Source organism: Oncorhynchus kisutch, linkage group LG8, assembly GCF_002021735.2.
Source record: "Oncorhynchus kisutch isolate 150728-3 linkage group LG8, Okis_V2, whole genome shotgun sequence".
Taxonomy (NCBI): domain Eukaryota; kingdom Metazoa; phylum Chordata; class Actinopteri; order Salmoniformes; family Salmonidae; genus Oncorhynchus; species Oncorhynchus kisutch.
In genome coordinates, this window is record NC_034181.2 from 32,665,324 (window position 1) to 32,674,526 (window position 9,203).

The following is a 9,203-nucleotide window of genomic DNA, read 5'->3' on the forward strand; positions in this document are numbered from 1 at the left end:
TTGAACATTTATTGAACAAGGACGGTTTTCTTCAACATTTCCAAATGTATTTATTGAATATTTAGGATCTACATGAGCTTTTTCTGCCCAAGTTCCCAAAAGCATTTGGAGATTGGCATGTACTTGGCATGCATACAGTTAGGACCTAAAGCTTAAGCTCTAATGCCAGATTCAAATAATGAAAGAAAAACCTCTGTATAGCATATAGATATGAATTGCACAAGAATTATATATTCATGGATGTTTTTTCCCCCTTATCTGCATTCAACCTGCCCACCACGCACCCACCCTTCATCCACACAACATTTCATGATCCTAAACCCGCCCGCCCTACGGATATAACTGCAGGGAGTACGGGTTATTAGTCAACCCGTGTATCACTACCAGACCCCCCCCCCCAGTACAGCCTGGAGGGGATGTAGCACGCAGCTAGGAAGGCAGTGGCTGATTGAATGTAGTCTAGCTACCACCTGTGTGCTCCTTCATCTACCTGACAGCTCCTCAATGCGGTCAGACAAGCTGACACTTCCCCCAGATCCCAGCCTGGCCACCTGCCTGCTGCCTACAGTCTCTTCTAATCATGAGGGGTTATCTGAGCTCTAGTTTATCAATTCAAAATCAAATCAAAATGTATTGGTCGCGGACACAGTATAGCTGATGTTATAGTGGGAGCAGCAAAATGCTTAGCTTACTAGCTCCTAACAATGCAGTAAAATGTCAAACGAGCACACAAATAAGCAATTTTAAAAAACGTAATAAAAAAATGGCGGCGCTAATTAAATTAACAACCCGAATATCACAAGAAATCTAAATGCAACCTATACGTATATACTGTACACCAGATTAATTTACATAAGATATACTAGGTAATGTACAGTACAGTAGAACAGAAAATACAGTATTAGAATTAGGCATTACTAGAATACAGTGTTTAAGTTAACATTACAAAACCTCATGGCAAAATGTATAGAATTGCAGGAAATTAACTTCCAGACCAGAGTCCGGAATATAAATATTCAGTACCAGTCAAAAGTTTGGACACACGTACTCATACAAGGGGTTTTATTTATTATTTATTGTATACCACCACTACCTTGTCACAACACAACTGATTGGCTCAAACACATTAAGAAGGAAAGGAATTCCTCAAATGAACAAGGCACACCTGTTAATTGAAATGTGTTCCAGGTGACTACCTCATGAAGCTGGTTGAGAGAATGCTAAGAGTGTGCAAAGCTGTCATCAAGGCAAAGAGTGGATACTTGGAAGAATCTCAAATATAAAACATATTTTGATTTGTTTAACACTTTTTGGTTACAACATGATTCCATGTGTGGTATTTCATAGTTGTGATGTCTTCACTATTATTCTACAATGTAGAAAATAGTAAAAATAAAGGAAATGAGTAGGTGTGTCCAAACCTTTGACTGGTACTGTATATGTATATGAATGGTGTGTATAGACAGTATGGATAGTATGTGAATAGAAAAGGTGTGTACAGCAGTAGTTATATAGGATGAGGCATGACTGGGGCGGCAAGGTAGCCTAGTGGTTAGAGCATTGGACTAGTAACTGGAAGTTTTCAAGTTCAAACCCCCGAGCTGACAAGGTACAAATCTCTCACTCTGCCCCTGAACAGGCAGTTAACCCACTGTTCCTAGGCCATCATTGAAAATAAGAATTTGTTCTTAACTGAATTGTCTGGTTAAATAAAATACAGTATATACTGTACACTTAGTATACAAAACATTAAGAGCACCTGCTCTTTCCATGACATAGGTGAAAGCAATGATTCCTTATTGATGTCAACTGTTAAATCCACTTCAATCGGTGTAGATGAAGCAGAGAAGACAGGTTGAAGAAGGATTTTTAAGCCTTGAGACAATTGAGATATGAATGGGCAAGACAAAATATGTCTTTGGACGGGGTATGGTAGTAGGTGCCAGGCACAATGGTTTGAGTGTGTCAAGAACTGCAAAGTTGCTGGGGTTTTCTCAATCAACAGTTTCCCTTGTATCAAGAATGTTCTACCACCCAAAGGACATCCAGCCAACTTGACACAACTGTGGGAAGCATAGGAGTCAAAATGGGCCAGCTTCCCTGTAGAATGCTTTCGCCACCTTGTAGAGTCCATGTCCGAACGAATTGAGGCTGTTCTGAGGGCAAAAGGGGGTTCAACAAAAAATTGGAAAGGTGTTCCTAATGTTTTGTGCACTCACTGTACATATAAAGTGGGCAAAACAGTATGTACACATTATTAAAGTGATCAGTGATCAATGACTATGTACATAGGGCAGCATTCTCTAAGGTGCATGGTAGCGTACCGGGTGGTAGTCGGCTAGTAACAGTGTCTGAGATTCAGGGCAGGGTACTGGGCGGAGGCCGGCTAGTGATGACTGTTCAACAGTCTGACGGCCTGGAGATGGAAGCTGTTTATCAGTCTCTCAGTCCCCAGCTTTGATGCACCTGTACTGTCTCTACCTTCTAGATCAGTGGTTCCAAAACTTTTTATACACACACACACACACACACACTATACGATACATTTATTAAACATAAGAATGAGTGTGAGTTTTTGTCACAACCCAGCTCGTGGGAAGTGACAAAGAGCTCTTATAGGTCCAGAGCACAAATAATAACATAATAATAATCTATAATTTTGCTCTTTATTTCGCCATCTTACAGATGACATTTTATTGGTTCATCAAAAATTGTGAATAACTCACCACAGGTTAATGAGAAGGGTGTGCTTGAAAGGATGCACATAACTCTGCAATGTTGGGTTGTATTGGAGAGAGTCTCAGTCTTAAATCATTTTCCACACACAGTCTATGCCTGTATTTAGTTTCATTCAAGTGAGGGCTGAGAAACCACTCTCACATAGGTACGTGGTTGCAAAGGGCATGAGTGTCTTAACAGGAAGATTTGCCAAGGCAGGATACTCTGAGCACAGCCCAATACAGAAATCTTGGCAGTGGCTTCTGATTAAATTCAATTTTCACGGAACCACTTGTTGCAATTTCGATGAGGCTCTCTTGTTCAGATATCGGTAAGTGGACTGGAGGCAGGGCATGAACGGGATAACAAATCAAGTTGTTTGTGTCATCCGTTTCGGGAAAGTACCTGCGTAATTGTGCACCCAACTCACTCAGGTGTTTCACTATATCACATTTGACATTGTCTGTAAGCTTGAGTTCATTTGCACACAAAAAATCATCCAATGATGGAAAGACCTGTGTGTTGTCCTTGTTAATGCAGACAGAGAAGAGCTCCAACTTCTTAATCATAGCCTCAATTTTGTCCCGCACATTGAATATAGTTGCAGAGAGTCCTTGTAATCCTAGATTCAGATCATTCAGGCGAGAAAAAACATCACCCAGATAGGCCAGTCGTGTGAGAAACTCATCATCATGCAAGCGGTCAGACAAGTGAAAATGATGGTTAGTAAAGAAAACTTTAAGCTTGTCTCTCATAGAATTTTTTTTAATCAATACTTTGCTCCTTGATAATCAGCGCACTTCTGTATGTTGTAAAAGAGTTACATGGTCTCTGCCCATATCATTGCACAGTGCAGAAAATACAAGAGAGTTCTGGGGCCTTGCTGTAACAAAGTTAACAATTTTCACGGTAGTGTCCAAAACGTCTTTCAAGCTGTCAGACATTCCTTTGGCAGCAACAGCCTCTTAGTGTATGCTGCAGTGTACCTAAGTGGCGTTGGGAGCAACTGCTTGCACGCACGTTACTATTCCAAAATGTCTCCTTGTCATGGCTTTTGTGCCATCAGTACAGATACCAACACATCTTGACCACCAAAGTCCATTTGATGTCACAAAGCTGTCCAGTACTTTAAAAATATCCTCTCCTGTTGTCCTGGTTTCCAGTGATTTGCAGAAGAGGATGTTTTCCTTAATTGACCCTCCATAAATGTAACAGACATATACCAGGACCTGTGCTAAGGCCCACCACATCTGTTGACACATCCTGCTGTAATGCATATAATTTACTGGCTTGTATGCGAAGCAGTAATTGTTTCAAAACATCTCCTGCCATGTCACTGATGCGTCGTGAAACAGTGTTGTTTGATGAAGTCATTGTCTGTATAGTTTTTTTGGGCCTTTTCCCCCAGCATTGTCCGAGCCATATCCACAGCAGGAGGAAGAATTAAGTCCTCCAATATAGTATGGGGCTTGTCTGTCCTCGCCACTCGGTAGCTAGCCCCTTCTTATTAATGGTATCTGTTGCTTTTAAACGTGTTTACTCAAAAGTTGTCTTAATTATCGCTCAAGAGACTCCTGTGGCTTATTTTTCAAATTGGAATTGTTTCTAAATGTCTGCGCAAGAGTAAAGGTTTCATTTAGTTGTGAGATAGTACTTTGCAAATACAGTTGAAGTCGGAAGTTTATATACACTTAGGTTGGAGTCATTAAAACAAATGTTCAACCTCTCCACAAATGTATTGTTAACAAACTATAGTTTTGGCAAGTCAGTTAGGACATCTACTTTGTGCATGACACAAGTAGTTTTTCCAACAATTGTTTACAGATGGATTATTTCACTTATAATTGTCACGGGATACTAGGAGTGGTGGATTGAAATCAGGCGCAGAGAGCAGGGTTCAGTATATCGTGAATTTATTCTCCGGCAAACAAACGTTCACCCAACACAAGAGGGCGCATAGAATAGACCAGCCCAAACACAGGACAAAACAGTCCGGAGAATACACACATGAAAACCACAATCCAACAGAGTAACAAAAACAATCCCGCACAAAACAAGGGCGGGACAACCTACTATATATAGGGAAGCTAATTAAACTAAAATACACACAGGTGAAACTAATAAGACAAAACCAACAGACAAATGAAAAAGGGATCGGTAGCGGCTAGTAGGACGGAGTTGGCGGAAGTCGTGACAATAATTCACTGTATCACAATTCCAGTGGGTCAGAAGTTTACATACACTAAGTAGACTGTGCCTTTAAACAGCTTGGAAAATTCCAGAAAATTGTGTCATAGGTTTAGAAGCTTCTAATAGGCCAAATTACATAATTTGAGTCAATTGGAGGTGTACCTGTGCATGTATTTCAAGGCCAACCTTAAAACAGTGTCTCTTTGCTTGACATCATGGGAAAATCTAAATAAATCAGCCAAGACCTCTGAAAATAAATTGTAGACCTCCACATGTCTGGTTCATCCTTGGGAGCAATTTCCAAACGCCTGAAGGTACCACGTTCATCTGTACAAACAGTAGCACGCAAGTATAAACACCATGGGACCACGCACCTGTCATATCGCTCAGGAATTAGATGTGTTATGTCTCCTATAGACAAATGTACTTTGTGGCGAAAAGTGCAAATCAATCCCAGAACCACAGCAAAGGACCTTGTGAAGATGCTGGAGGAACACGAACAAAAGTATTTATATCCACAGTAAAACGAGTCCTATATCGACAACCTGAAAGGCCGCTCAGCAAGGTAAAAGACACTGTTACAAACCGGCCATAAAATAGCCAGACTACGGTTTGCAACTGCACATGGGGACAAAGATTGTAGTTTTTTGAGAAAAGTCCTCTTGTCTGATGAAACAAATATAGAACCATATATTATGGTTATATATATATATATATATATATATATATATATATTAAAGACCATAGTTATGGAAAAAGGGGGTGGCTTGCAAGCCGAAGAACACCTTCCCAACCATGAAGCACGGGGTGGCAGCATCATGTTATGGGGGTGCTTTGCTGCAGGAGGGACTGGTGCACATCACAAAATAGATGGCATCATGAGGGAGGAAAATTATTTGGATATATTGAAGCAACATCTCAAGACATCAGTCAGGAAGTTAAAGCTTGGTCACAAATGGGTCTTCCAAATGGACAATGACCCCAAGCATACTTCCAAAGTTATGGCAAAATGGCTTAAGGACAACAATGTCAAGGTATTGGAGTGGCCATCACAAAGCCCTGACCTCAATCCGACAGAAAATTTGTGGGCAGAACTGAAAAAGCGTATGCGAGCAAGGAGGCCTACAAACCTGACTCAGTTACACCAGCTCTGTCAGGAGGAATGGGCCAAAATTCACTCAACTTATTGTGGGAAGCTTGTGGAAGGCTACCCGAAATGTTTGACGCAAGTTAAACAATTTAAAGGCAATGCTACCAAATACTAATTGAGTGTGTGTAAACTTCTTACCCACTGGGAATGTGATGAAAGAAATAAAAACATTTCACATTCTAAAAATAAAGTAGTGATCCTAACTGACCTAAGACAGGGATTCTTTACTAGGATTAAATGTCAGGAATGATGAAAAACTGAGTTTAAATGTATTTGGCTAAAGTGTAAGTAAACCTCCGACTTCCACTCTATAACACACTCTGGCTGAGGAAAGGCACAACATCACTGTCTGTTGTCCGGTGCCTTCCCAGGGAAGGGCGCAGTAGCTCTTCGGCTGCATCAAATTCACAACTGTCAGTGTCCATGCTAGCTGGGCTAACAACAAATGTAGAATTCCTGATGCTAGCATTGTATGTGCTCGTGGAAGCAGAACAACTTGTGTCAACGACAGGTGCAGGTGTAGTACTACTGGTAGTAGCAGTACCACCAGTAGAGCTGGTACGTGGCTCTATAGACGCGTTCCTTACTTTTTTTTAACCATTTATCAATTTTTGGGCAAACGGGATAGGCAGCAGCTATGTTTGGCTACGGACCGTTAGTGGAATATCCGCAAAAGAGTAACGGTTAATGTTATTAGATGTTAATTATTTGACTAGGCTACCTGTATTTGACAGACGCGTACCCCAATTTGAGCATACATGTTCTAGATGATAATGGGGTGAACTGGAGAGACTTACGGTTGCGTGTGGTGCAGTTGCTGTACCGGCGGTGATACAGCCCGATAGAATGCTCTCCATGCAGAAAGTATGTGAGGGTCTTAGGGGCCAAGACATATTTCTTTAGCGTCCTGAGGTTCAATAGGTGCTGTTGCGCCTTATTCACCGTGCTGTCGGTGTGAAGGGACCATTTCAGGTCCTCAGTGATCAGGTCCTTACTTCAGGTCCTTACTCTGAGGAACGTGAACATTTTGACCCTCTCCAATGTGGCCCTGTCGATGTGGATGGGGGTATGCTCTCTTTGCTGTCTCTTGTAGTCCATGATCAGCTCCTTTGTTTTGTTGACGTTGAGGAAGAGATTATTTTCCTGGCACCACTTACCTCCCTGTAGTCTGTCTTGTCATTTTTTTTGTAAGCAGGTCTACCACTGTTGTGTTATCAGCAAACTTGATGAATGAGTAGGAGATGTGCGTGTCCATGCAGTCATGGGTGAACATGGAGTACAGGAGGGGGCTGATCACATAACCCTGTGGGGCCCCCGTATTGAGGATCCGCGTGGTGGAGGTGTTGTTGCCTACGTTCACCACCTGGGGTCGGCCCATCAGGAAGTCTAAGACCCAGTTGCACAGGAAAGGGTTCAGAACCAGGTCCCTGACCTTAGTGATGAGCTTAGAGGGCACTTTGGTGTTGAAGGCTGAGCTGTAGTCGATGAACAGCATTTTTACATAGGTAATAACATACTCTATGCACTTCCCAATGAACCCATTCACAGAGTCAGTGTGAACATTGATACCATTTCCTGAGGTGACCTAAAACATTTCCCAGCCTGTGTGATCAAAACAGTCTTGAAGCATAAATTCCAATTGGTCAAACCAAAGTTCAACAGTCCTTACCACGGGTGCTTCCTGCGTAAGTTTCAGCCTATGAGTTGTTAATCATGAGACATACCCTCCACCTCTGTTTTTCCTGGATAATATTTTCTTCCTGTCTGTGCAATGGACTGGCAAAGTTGGCTAGGAGCTAAAAACAGTGTGACCGTGTATGTCGGGGACATCTTGTTATCTTATCATCCTTTATGTGGTGATACTTCTGGCCCTCCAAATGTACAGTCCTCCCCGTCCTCCCATACCATGGCCTACACTCTTATAAAAAAAAGGCGTCAACCTGGGTTCTTCAACTGTCCCCAAAGGATAACCCTTTGAAGAACCCTTCTTGGTTCCAGGTAGAACTATTTTGGGTTCCATGTAGAGTCCACTGAGGAAAGGGTTCTACATGGAATCCAATAGGGTCCTACCTGGAACCAAAAAGGTTTCTCCTATTGAGACAGCCGAAGAATCCTCTTACAACCATTTGTTTCTAAAAGTATATTATGGCTGCAGGTTGACATTCAGTGGTGGACCACTGAATTGGTCCACCCACACAGACAGCATCGTGAAGAAGGCGCAGCAGCGCCTCTTCAACCTCAGGAGGCTGAAGAAATTTGGCTTGTCACCAAAAGCACTCACAAACTTCTACAGATGCACAATCGAGAGCATCCTGTCGGGCTGTATCATCGCATGGTACGGCAACTGCTCCGCCCACAACCGTAAGGCTCTCCAGAGGGTAGTGAGGTCTGCACAACGCATCACCGGGGGCAAACTACTTGCCCTCCAGGACACCTACACCACCCGATGTCACAGGAAGGCCATAAAGATCATCAAGGACAACAACCACCCGAGCCACTGCCTGTTCACCCCGCTATCATCCAGAAGGCGAGGTCAGTACAGGTGCATCAAAGCTGGGACCGAGAGACTGAAAAACAGCTTCTATCTCAAGGCCATCAGACTGTTAAACAGCCACCACTAACATTGAGTGGCTGCTGCCAACACACTGACTCAACTCCAGCCACTTTAATGATGGGAAATGATGTAAAATATATCACTAGCCACTTTAAACAATGCTACCTAATATAATGTTTACATACCCTACATTATTAATCTCATATGTATATGTATATACTGTACTCTATATCATCTACTGCATCTTTATGTAATACATGTATCACTAGCCACTTTAACTATGCCACTTTGTTTACATACTCATCTCATATGTATATACTGCACTCAATACCATCTACTGTATCTTGCCTATGCCGCTCTGTACCATCACTCACTCATATATCTTTATGTACATATTCTTTATCCCCTTACACTTGTGTCTATAAGGTAGTAGTTTTGTAATTGTTAGCTAGATTACTTGTTGGTTATTACTGCATTGTCGGAACTAGAAGCACAAGCATTTCGCTACGCTCGCATTAACATCTGCTAACCATGTGTATGTGACAAATAACATTTGATTTGATTTGATTCGATTTGATTCGATTTGATTCG